Source organism: Mesoplodon densirostris, chromosome 2, assembly GCF_025265405.1.
Source record: "Mesoplodon densirostris isolate mMesDen1 chromosome 2, mMesDen1 primary haplotype, whole genome shotgun sequence".
Taxonomy (NCBI): Eukaryota; Metazoa; Chordata; class Mammalia; order Artiodactyla; family Ziphiidae; genus Mesoplodon; species Mesoplodon densirostris.
The window spans coordinates 80,338,436-80,351,590 of NC_082662.1; positions in this window are offsets into that span (position 1 = coordinate 80,338,436).

Consider the following 13,155-nt stretch of genomic DNA (forward strand, 5'->3'; position numbering starts at 1 on the left):
CCACGCCGTCATAATAGGGCGCGGCTACGGGTCGGGAGAAAAGCCAAAAAAGGTGAGCTCCTGTACGCCACGTGCTTTGCGTTTTCTTATTTTCCTATTCAGTTTCGGTCATTCGCTATGGTGCCTGAGCCAATCGAGGAAACTACCTAGGAAAATTCACAAGGGCACCCTGCAAACGAGCTACACCAGAGGTACCCTCAACTTGACTGAGTTAAAACACAAAGATAACCCGGGCATCGTGGAGAGGGCAAAGCCCGCATCCCCGATGGCTAACCACCCTTCCCCCCGCCCGGAGTCAGCTACTCGAGTTTGAGCGCAGTTCTTACTTGCCCAGAGGGGTGACTCCACCAAGGTACTTGGAATAAAGAGAAATTCACTTGGGTCAGCCCGAACAGGTGTCAATTCAGGCTCTGTCATCAGCTAGCAAGCTGTGTCTTCTTAGGCACGTCCCTTTGCGCCTTGGTGCAAGGGGTAATAGTATCTGCCTTGCAAACCCTTTTAGAATTGGCAGGAGATGAAACAAAACCATGTAAGAGCACTACACCGTGAGGCAGGGAGATGTGTTTGTGGGCCCTAACCTGACTGCTGTTTCATGGTCTTTGCAAATTTGGCACAGCTGAAATGTAGAGAACTTAGCAAAAATGGTTAGATACTGCAAAAGCTCCCTAGACTTATTAATTAGCCAAACTAATGTCAGAATAGTACTAAAAATAACAGCAACACTATCACTACTTGGCTGAAAACAAACCACCCTTGGCCCTGTGGGAATCGGAGGAAAAAGAGTTTCTTTGGGGATGAGAACTTAGGATATAGTGGCTGCTTTATTCTTTTGGGCATGGGACTTAAATGCCACTGAGCCCCCATTGTTTTCTTGAAAGGTGGGAAAGACTCGCTTCCTTAGAAAGAACAAGAGGCAGAAGTTTAGGAACTGAAATCCAGATGGGGATGGGAGAGCTTTTTTTTTTTTTTTTTGTCTTCCGTGCTGTAATTTAAAAACTTGACTGTACTTTTGTACTTCTGTGGGGGATTTTCTCCCTCAATATCTCGTAAAGTTTCAAAACGCCAATTTATTTCAGCTGTGCCAAGTGCAACTACGAAAGAGCTTGGGGATGCTGCACCCCAATCCAGCAGGAAGTTTTCATAGTAGAGCACCTTGGCTTGGGAGAAGAGGGAGAGGAGGAGGAAGGGAACTGGGCACCTCTTGAGAATCAAGATAAGGACCTACCACCTAATGGTTTATGGTAGGCATTCAATAATGTTTGTGGAAGGAAGAAACCATCAGAGAAATTGAAACCCCAGAGGAGGGAAGCTGGGCAACTGGTTAATTACTCCTGCCCACCCCCCCCCCAAGAATGTCTGTCATAACCTAGTTAAGATTTCTTTTATATTAAAATAGAAGCAGCTTTGGTAGGCCATTCCTCTTTTTGTTGTTAGTACAGCATTGGCAATTTATAAAGCATTTTCATCAACATAATCCCACTTAATCTTTGTATCTGATCCTGAGACTGAAACACACACACAGAGGTGGGGTTGTGTCACCTAGGAATCAATAACCCAGACTATCATTTACCAAAACTTCCAGCTTGTTAATATCATCATTTTTATTTAACTTAACTACATGAATTAAATAAAATTATTTAAATCAATTATTTTAGCGAACTCATCTTTTTTAAGCTTTTAAAATAGAATTTTAAGTTTATGTCACTACTGTGAAATCACAACTTGATAGGTTATAGTTCTTCCCAAGTATAAAATGCTTTACATACCTAATAAATGATTTTTTAAAGTTTGTGACCCAACTAGATATATATATATTTAAATTTATTGAGGTATAATTACATACCATAGAATTTACCTGTTTAGAAGTCAGTGATTTTTATTAATTTTACCAAGTTGTGCAACCATCCCCATAACCCAGTTTTAGCACATTTCCATCATCCCAATAAGATCACTCATGCCCATGTACAGTTAATGCCCATTCCACTTCCAGCCCCAAGAATCACTCATCTACTTTCTGTCTCTATAGATTTGCCTTTTCTGGACTTTTCATGTAAATGGAATCATATGATATGTTGTCTTTTACATCTGGCTTCTTCCTCTTGGCGTAATGTTATGGAGCTTCCTTAGATTTACCTGTGGCCTGGAAACACTGATATATAAATGTCTGTTATAAAAGTGTCTGTATGGTGATATTGCAAGATGACAATTTCCTAACTTAAGCAAGGTTTGACAAATACTTGATTGGAAATTATAGAATATTTGAAATATGTCATATGACATATTCTGCTGGACTAGGAAGAATAGAGGATTCACTGCAATGTATGACCAGCTCTGACTGGGACTCTTTTGGAAATGAGATGAATTGTCTAGAATATTAGACAAACCTCATTTAACTGGTGGCCGAGGGGCCATATGTATTACTTCTAGAAATGTGAGGGGTTTGTATTTTAATTTTCAAATGGTTTTTTATGTATGAAGATTTTCAAACACTAAAAATTAGAGGCAATAATATTATGATCCTCATATACCTATCATCCTGATTAAACAATTATCATGATTTTGCCAATTTTTTTGTGTATACTTTTCTTTCCTTTTTTCTCCCTTTACTAAAGTATTTTAAAAATAAATCCCATATATCACTTTGACCCATACATACTTTAGTCTACATTTCTAAGAAGTATGGACTTTTAAACCTTTTTTATAAAGCATTATAATACTTCCTAAATTACCAAAGATATTTTTACTCACTAAGTTTTCATTTGGTGATTGTCCTGGGCCTGCTTCTTGCTGGTTTGACTTCACTGGGCAGAAAGGTAAAACCCTGCTGAGGGTGGCAGAGAGCCAGAGAGGGAAAGGGAGGGCCCGGCATGGAGCTGCAAGAACTAGGTAAGTTCTTGAAAGTAGGCCTGAGGTCCTTGCATGAGGCCATTTGTCAGGCATCTCACATTCATTATCTTATCTAGTTCTTCGTTATCTTGTCAGGCAAGTATTATTATTCTCCTTTTAAAGTCTTAGAGAGGTTGAATAGATAAATTGCCCAGTGTTACACATAAGTTAGTGGTGGTGATAGAATTCAAAGCCAGGAATGACTGACTCTAAAATTGTCCCACTTCTATGCATGCCTACTATGTAAATGTTATTGCAAGACTATATTTTTAAGCCCAAATTTCTGTGCCCTGGGAAATACAGATTATATTTGTAGACACATTCATTATTCTTTTAGTCTTTAATAAAGGCATAAAGCTTTATTTGAATACAGGTAGAAGTAGTAATAAACAATAATCATGATATTAATAGTATCAGTAAACACTCATATAGTGCTTACTATGTGCCAGGTACTATTTTAAGGCTTTGCATATATTAACTCATTAAATCTTCCCAACAACTCTATGAGTTGGATACTATTATTGTCCCCACTTTATGGATGGAGAAATTGAGGCACAGAATGGTTAAGTAACTAGCCTGAAATCACACAGCTAGTAAATAGTAGAACTGGGATTTAGACCCTAGCAATTTGGGTCCAGAGTCCAGACAGTATGCCTCCTATTAGAAACTCAATATACACAAACTCACCTTATAGACCTTAAGATCAGGAAATGGATTCAACAAGCAGTGCACCTGCAGCTATCATGTGGGCTGATTTTGTGGGGCAGCTGTACTCTAAAATATTCTGGCCAGCTGTCTGCCTAAGGACACCTGTGTTTGTCAGTTCATGTGCTACCTAAACCGAAATGTGCCTGGCTCATATCCCATTGCTAAATGTACTTGCATATGTGATCCTGAATTGAACTTTTCAATTTGTTTGTTGATTTATTTGAAATTTTTGATTCTCAGGTACTGGCAGCTTGTTGTCCATTTGAGAATAAATCTACTTGTTCACTGAGAAAAGGCAGCAGCTTCTCCAAGTGTTAGAAAGTAGAATATAGGCTTAAAACATTAATAATCTATAAATAGAAAATATTAAGTGTCATTATTCCCTTACAGAATCAAGGAAGAAGAGTGCTAGAAATTAACTCACTTTTTAATTCAATGTTCAGTGGACACTAGTTTTCTTTTAAACTTCTAAACTACTCTGCTAAAAACAAAACAAAACAAAATAACTCTAAAGGGTTCACGCTAGTAGCTTGTGACTTTTAAAATCAGTATTTTTTCCAAAAAGATATCGTTTGCCATTAAGTATGACTTCAAAAGTTATGCTATGCTATTTAGTGTTGTTTTATTAAATGTTTTTTTGTTTTGGTTTTTTTTTTTTTTTTTTTAATTTTTTTTTTAATTTTTGCGGTTCGCGGGCCTTTCACTGTTGTGGCCTCTCCCGTTGCGGAGCACAGGCTCCGGACGCGCAGGCTCAGCGGCCATGGCTCACGGGCCCAGCCGCTCCGCGGCATGTGGGATCTTCGCGGACCGGGGCACGAACCCGCGTCCCCTGCATGGGCAGGCGGACTCTCAACTGCTGCGCCACCAGGGAAGCCCCTATTAAATGTTTTGAAGCTAATATTTTTCCCAAAATAACAATGTTCTCATTTTATAATAAAAAACATGGGGAGATTGAATGATATATGAGAGTATAATTTCCTAAAAATGTTTTTTAAGTATATTTATTTTAGTGTAAATGAAATTTGTCTTTAAAGCCCTACTAATGGTTTTCAAGTAATGAACTATTGGGGGAAAATGAGAACATGAAACATTCATGTGACCCGTTTCTTGACACTTTCTTTCTTAAAGAGAGAATTTTAACATTACTGTTTCCATGAAAATCACATGCTAAAGATCTTGTGTAAAATAACTACCTATTTTCAAGTAATCTCATATTATTTGTGTATCAAATTAAAACTCCATATTAATTATAAAGTATGACCATGTGATGAGAATATAAAATTGCTCTCATTACTGTCTCTCATGATGGCCACATATTGCTCACAGTATTATAAATTGGTACAAGCCTTTTAGAAAGCAATTCAGCAATACTCCAGAATGATTTAGATGTGAAAACCTCTTGAGCCAGTAATCCCACTTCTGAGAACTGGAGTAAGGAAATAGCCTAAAATATGGGATACTATATTCATGAAGATGTCCATTGCAATGTTTTTTACAATAACATTGGAAGCAAGATAAGTGCTAATAGGAAAATTGTAATTTTGGTTATAACGTTATGAAACAGAGGCAACATTTACCTTTGAAATAGGAAAATGATATACAGACAGTCCCTAAGGTCTTAGTGCAATTTAGGTGGTAAAAACCAATTCATGTGCCAAGACCCTTTTCTAAGCAATGCTTTACCATGGTTGATTCTACTACTACAGGTACTTGAAAATAAATGGTGGTGAGCTCACTGAGGGCTGAAGCATCCAAATTTTTCCTTTGGACCTTTGTGACTAATCTTTTGAATAGAGAAGACATCCAATAACTGTGGTTTGTGTGAGTTATTGATTGATTGAATGAATGTATTTTAAAATATCATTATTCTGACTGTTCTTCACAGTAATTAAACCAAATTAGTGAGGTTTAGGAAGAGGGTTTTTCCATTAAGGCTAGCTTTTCCTTTTTTTTTACCCTAGTGTTTTCTCTCCTCTACAAAATTGTCCATTATACCTGCTCATTCTCACTATTTTCTGACCTTTCCTACCTAGGATTTTGCTCTTTCGCATTAACGAGATGAAAGGAACTGCCCCACACTTGTGAAATAAAGCATTTGCCACCCACTGTCCTGCCACTGATCTTAGCCAAAATGGGTAATCTCTACTCAGTGTCTCATGTTCAGACATCACAAGAGTCCACGTTATCACCACTAGTATTATTTTCTGCGTATTAACAACATGCTCACTCTTGAGTGTTTTAAATGGCAGTAAGATAAGCAGTTCCCATATATAGCTTAATAGAGGTGGTATTCAGTACACCATCAGTTACTTAGAATACTTTTATTGGGATGGGTTTTTTCAAGTTAAAAAAAAAAGTTAACTTGAATGTAGTTTTTCTATTAAAACCACAAAACCCACAACAGTTTAGCAATCTTCCGCTGTTTAATGACTTTATGGCATTTGCAACCAAATGCAGTATAAAAGCTGCATAGGAAGCCCCTGCCACTCTTTGCATTCATCTGTTCCCACCCAATGTTTGGACCTTTCAAGCTAATTTTGTAGCATTCTCATCAAAATGCTCACTCCTAATATGTCTTTGGACTATCATCTTTACTTTTTCAGTTAGGTTAAACTCTGGCTGTAGTCTGACATGATTGTCTATTTTGCAAATGAGGGATTGGTATATCTTTCTTTCTTTTCTGTTATGTGGAAGTTAATGTTAAAAAAAAATTCCCCACAAACCCAAGGTCAGTAGTTTGATTTTACAATAGAGATCCTAAGAATTTCCCACTAAACTAAATGGTCGCAAATTTCTACATTTAAAATAACTAAACTTGCTTGAGTCTTTCAAATTTTCAAAAAATTGTTCCAGAGTAAAATGATATGAGCTACACTTTAAGTTAATGAGAATTTAGTTATGGCTTGCTTTCAAACAACTACATACTCTGTGATAGATCATTCCTTTTATTTGAGTACTTTTATTTGGAACTCAAAAGTATTTGTATGTATTAATATGGAAAAACCCTTTTCCATTTAATTGATTATGAAATAAAGAGAAAGACTATGTGACTTCTTAAGATAATTTGTTGACAGCTGTAGACAGCTACTCCCATTTCCTGAACACAAGGCTCTGCATGGGGGTGTCACACCACACTGGCAGTCATCCAGTTCCTCTGACTTCCCAAGCTCCTTCAACCTCAGCATTTTGGCCAAAAGATGGCACTGTTTACAGCTCAGATGACACTGCCATGTTGCAATTGTATAAGCAAGAGGCCTGCCAGTCTTGAAGTTATGTACTTTTTCAAACAAATTTTTTATTTGAGGAAATGAAAATTATTTAAAATTCTAAGCATAAGATTGTATTAATATTTTGATATGGTCTAACACCTAATTTGCATAATTCAAATTCATATAAGATACATCCATATCGTGCCCAGGGATAATCATCTATTAATGTATTTTTGTTTTATTTGCACAAGCAGATCACGTTCAATAGTCTATTCCTTTTTTTTCCAAGTAACAGAGATGAAATGCATTCTTTGACTAGATACCATAGTTTATTGAACTATTACGCCAATAATGGAGGAATTGGTTGTTTCCAGTTTTGTGATATTATAAACAATGCTGTCATGAACATTCTTGTTCATATTTGTGGGTGAAGGTTTGCATGTTCAAAGTGTAAATACCTAACAACAGAATCCGGGCATCAAAAGACATGCTCATACAACATTTTGATAGATATTGTGAAATTGCCCTCCAGAGATGTTGCACCAATTCAAGTGTCCCATTTCCCCAGGTTTGGAAGGCAGGGGCTGAGATAGCATTATCAGCATCATTTCAGACTGAGAACCAGGCCCTCATTATAAATATTTATTTGCCAGGCAAAAGGGAGATAGATGTAATTCCAAGCTTGTGTGTATGTGTGTGTGTACATGTGTGTACATATGCATGTGAACATATGCACTCCCTGGCTTAAAAATACTTGCATACCACTACTCTATTAAATCTAATTGTCTTGGAGCCAGGAGCCAAGTGCAACTTTGAGTCCTGTATCCTGGGACTGGGTTTCCAGAGGTCAGATAGAGTCCCACATTATTGATTAGCTGAAGCCTTCAGCACAGGTGATTCAGAAGCCTGGCTAACCAAATCTGCAGTTTTAGGAACAATATTTGGCACTTCAGGAAACTATTAATAAGTGAAAGACATGGGCCAAACAGAGACCCAAGGTTAAAAACAAAACAACATCAAAAAAACAGTGGTGTTCTGAGGGCCAAATTCCATTTGCAGAAATTCATTTATTCAGTGCTACTTTATGCCAGACTCTGCTTTAGGTGTTGTGGATACAGCCATGAACAAAACAATAAAAATCCTTGGTCTCATGGAACGTATGTTAGGAGGGGATAAAAATGATAAATAGAACGAGAGAAACATTTTAAGTTCAATGGTAGTAAGTGCTAAGGAGAAAAATAAGGCAGGGAAAGGGGATGAGGAGAGCCAGGATTTACAATTTTAAATGGGAGGTCAGATAAGTTCACCTGAGATGACATTTGAATAAAGACTGGAGGTAGGGCTTCCCTGGTGGCACAGTGGTTGAGAGTCCGCCTGCCGATGCAGGGGACACGGGTTCGTGCCCCGGTCCGGGAAGATCCCACATGCCGCGGAGCGGCTGGACCCGTGAGCCATGGCCGCTGAGACTGCGCGTCCGTAGCCTGTGCTCCGCAACGGGAGAGGCCACAACAGTGAGAGGCCCGCGTACCGAGAAAAAAAAAAAAAAAAAGACTGGAGGTAGGCAGGTGGACACTGGGTGGAAAGTATCTAGGCAGACGGAACCTCAGGTACAGCAGACCTAATCTGTAGCGGCCCTGGTGATCAGCAAGCAGTGCATGGAGGGAAGGGCAGGGTAGTAGGAGATGAGGTTAGGGAAGAGCAGGGTCAGGTCATGCAGGGCGCCAAGGTCAGAGAGACAATTTTGGCTTTTACTCTGAGTGAGACTGAGTGGCACTGAAGGGCTTTCACCAGTGAAGTGTCATGCACAGATTTTCCTTCAAAAGTGGTCAGTTCCCAGGGTAGAGCAGGCAGACTAGTGTTTTACCAGGGCATTCCAGAGAGAGAAAAATCTTTAGAAAACTGAATGGTTTTCATGAGTTTTGTACTCTTTTGCACATGTATTGGTCAGCAGAATGCTTCAAGAATAATTATAGGGACTTCCCTGGTGGTCCAGTGGTAAAGAATCTGCCTTACAATGCAGGGGATGCGGCTTCGATCCCTGGTCGGGAACTAAGATCCCACATACTGTGGGGTGACTAAGCCTCCGTGCCCCAACTGCTGAGATCGTGTACCTCAACTAGAGAGCCCACGTGCCGCAAACTACAGAGCCCATGCATCCTGGAGCCCATGCGCCACAACTAGAGAAGAGAAAACCCACATGCCACGACTAGAGAGAAGCCTGTGTGCCACAACGAAAGGTCCCGCATGCCTCAAGGAAGGTCCCGCGTGCCGCAACTAAGACCCGATGCAGCCAAAACATAAATAAAATTTAAAAATAAATAAATTATTTAAAAATAAATAAAATAAATTTTTTAAAAATTAAAAATAATAATTATAAAAGTGGTGTTATAATGAGTCATCTGGGGGAATTCCCTGGCAGTCCAGTGGTTAGGACTTGGCACTTTCGCTGCTGAGGGTGCGGGTTCAATCCCTGGTCAGGGAACTAAGATCCCGCAAGCCGTGCAGTGTGGCACAAAAAAAAAAGTCGTCTCAGTAATTTACACAGAAAATGAGGTTATGGTATTAGAAGCTATAGCTCTAAGGTTTCAACTAAAATATGTTTATACTTTCAACAGATAATTAATGAGATGGGTAAAGATTTTTAAAAGTAATAGTTCAGGATAACCACTCTCATTGACAAAAGAACAAAATTATTATTCATCTTTTTTACTATGAGATTTTGCTACAAATGACAAGTTTTACTAAGAAAAAAGATGCTGTATTAAATGTCAAAGAAAGTAGCAGCTGTATAATATGATGAAGTTAATATTGATTAGAAAATCTAATTATTTCTATAATTTATTTTGATCTATCCCAATACAGCTGTTTGTCAGCAGGTGAAGTTACTATTTAATTGGCATGACTGAGTAATTAGATGTATTCTCAGAGCAGCAATAAAATGAAATTCTCATGTCTCATGAATGTGGTTGAGGTTTTTGTTTTATTTTGTTTTATCCTTAGGTTTAACCAACTGAGACCCAGAAGACTTCTTGTTTTATCTGGAGACAATTTTTGATTTAAAATATTTGGTAACTGTGTAGTTATATAATTGTTTTCATCATAAGAATGATGATAAAAATGTATGAGTTTGACAAATATTTGTGATGATTTACCTTTCTCTCATACTAAATCCTTCAGGACCTCACCATCTCCTTCCTGGGCTCCTGCAGGAGCCTTCTGATTGGTCTCTCACTACCTCCAGGCCTTTTCATCAGGTCAGTTTATCTTCTAGAAGAAAAATTTGATCTGCGTACCATATCTTCTATATCAGGTAGTAATTCATTCATCTGTAAATAATTTTAAAAACTCTATTCTGGTGGCTTAAAAAATAGGGGTTTATTTGTCTCATGCATTACAAATTCTGGGGTTACAGTAGCTCCAAATTGCTTCCAGGGTCTGTCTCTTCTATCTTTCTGCTCTGCCATCCTTATTATGTAGGCTTTCACTCTGATGCCAGTTGCTGCCTGAATGCAAGATGGCTGCTGCACCTCCAGCCCTTACTTCTGTAATACATTCCAGGTAGGAAGAAAGTAGAAGGATGAAGAGGACAAAAAGATGAAGAAGTCTCAGGATAACTTTGCCTCATCTTTTTCCATGAAGGGAAGCTCTTCTCAGGCACTTTTGACTAGTTGCAAGGGAAGCTGAGAAATTGGATATTTTGGCTTTTAGCCTCCATAGTAGAAGTAGTCAAAGGAGAAGGTGGATTATTATTGGCTTTTGGATAGGCAAACCTATCTTTAAAAATTCATTATTGTGTGAAGTCCATATCTCATTATTATAATACAGTATAATGTCATAAAATGAGTTCTTACATAACTTTGGGAATTTATAGACAACTTATCGGCATTTTTGCTAATCTACTTGTATTAGAATTCTTCAGAGAAACAGAACCAATAAGGTGTGTGTGTGTGTATGTATATATATATAGAAAGAGATTCATTTTAAGAAACTGAATTACATGATTATGGAGGCTGGCAAGTCCAAAATCTGCAGGGTGGGCCTGCAGGCTGTAGACCCAGGAAGAGACCATACTGCAGTTCAAGTCTGAAGGCCCTCTGCTGGAAGAATTTCCTCTTGCCCCAGGGGCGGGGTGGGTGGTAAGGTTGGGGAGGGGAGGTGGGGGAGGTGTGTCAGTCTTTTGTTCTGTTAAGGCCTTCAACTGATTGGATGAGGCCCACCCACATTATGGAGAGCAATTTGCTTTACTCAAAGTCTACTGATTTAAACGTTAATCTCTTCCAAAAACACCCTTACAGAAACATGCAGAATAACGTTGGACCACAAATCTGGGCACCATGGTGCAGCTAAATTGACACATAAAATTAAGCACCACCAATATACCACCTACATTAACCATGCCTGAATGTCAGGAAATAACATCTGCTAAAAGGTAGAGAGCATAGGGCTCATTTAGAAATTGAAAGTAAGACTAGACATTTGAGTAGGAAAAGATGGGAAAGATGGACTGGAGGAGTAAGAGGGAGACCATATCATACAGGGCACTGTAAGCCCTGATGAGGAGAGTCTGAGTGACTGAGGAGAAATGACCTTAAGGGGTGATTCCCTTACCTGACTAAGTAATGAACTAATTCTTTCCTCAATCAAGAAGGGTTTGTGGCAGGGAGATCAGCTAGGTGCTTTGTGACCACCTAGAGGGGTGGGATAGGGAGGGTGGGAGGGAGGGAGACGCAAGAGGGAAGAGATATGGGGATATATGTATATGTATAACTGATTCACTTTGTTATAAAGCAGAAACTAACACACCATTGTAAAGCAATTATACTCCAATAATGATGTTAAAAAAAAAAAAAAAAAAAAGGGTTTGCGGGACTTCCCTGGTGGCGCAGTGGTTAAGAATCTGCCTGCCAATGCAGGGGACACGGGTTCAAGCCCTGGTCTGGGAAGATCCCACATGCCACAGAGCAACTAAGCCTGTGCTCCACAACTACTGAAGCCCACGTGCCTAGAGCCCGTGTTCCACAACGAGAGAACCCACCGCAATGAGAAGCCCTCGCACCACAACGAAGAGTAGCCCCCGCTCGCCACAACTAGAGAAAGCCCATGTGCAGCAACAAAGACCCAACACAGCCATCCATAAATAAATAAATAAATAAATAAATAAATAAATAAATAAATAAATAAGCGGTTTGCATCAGAGAATGATCGTCTAAAAACCCCAAACACCAAAATAACTCAAAACGAAACCTAAAAACAGCAGCAACAAAACTCAGTTATGTTAAGAGCAATGGAGAGTAAAAGATTTTAAGTCACTTAAGACATTTTCTCATGCATTTCCTCCCTTCGTCATTCTGTCCCTTCTTTCAACCAATGTAGTCCATGTGAAGTTGACCTTGGATTGGCCTAAGTTAGTTAGCATGTCCAATCCCCTTGGCCTCAGCGGATAGCTCAGGAATGAGCCAATACGACACAATATATCTTTTGCTGGAGCTTCAGAGAAAGTGTCCTCTTTTGCTGGATTTGCTAGTGTCACCATATGACGCTCAGAAACTGTTGTAGCCATGTTTCTATCCAGGAGGTACAACGTGGAGATAAAGCTGACACAGAGAAGACAGAACTATGAAATGGAGCTTGGTGATATATTACAATATGAGTCTTGGATCAAGCTGTAACTGAAACTAGACTACTCCTAAAATGTTGAGGCAGACAATTCCTTTTTATTTGATTTAAACCCATACAGGTTAGGCTTTCTGTCACTTGCAACAGGAATAATCTTAACTAATATATGTAACATGATCACATTTGCATTTTATAAAGCTTGCTTGGGCTACAGGGATAAGTCACAAGGAGCAAGACAGGGAGAACTGTTAAGAGTTGACTAGTAATTTAGTTGAGAAATGACATTTGTTGGTGCCAGAGTGGGGGCAATTGGAGCAGAGAGAAGTGATGGATTGAAGACAGGCGGGGTACTATAGAGGATTTGGATGTGGGGAGAAAAGTTAAAAATGACTTGTAGGTTTTCTGATTTGAGCAACTGGATTGGTGGCACCATTCACTGAGGTGAGGAACCCAGATTGAATAGGGTTTGCCTATAAAATGTCCATGTGAGATGACGAATGGGATACTGGATGTGAAATTCAACAGATAGAACTAGGCTGTTACAGATTTAGGAGTCACTAGCATATACAGAGTAAATGAAGTTATTTAGTGAGAAAGACAAAATACCAATATCTAAGAAACAGGCAAAGGAGATGAAGGAAGAAGGGCAGAGTACAAAAGGCAACTGATGAACATGCAGCACCACAGGATCTAAAAAAAAAAAAATTAGGGTTTAGGAAGGCCCAAGCAGCCTGCA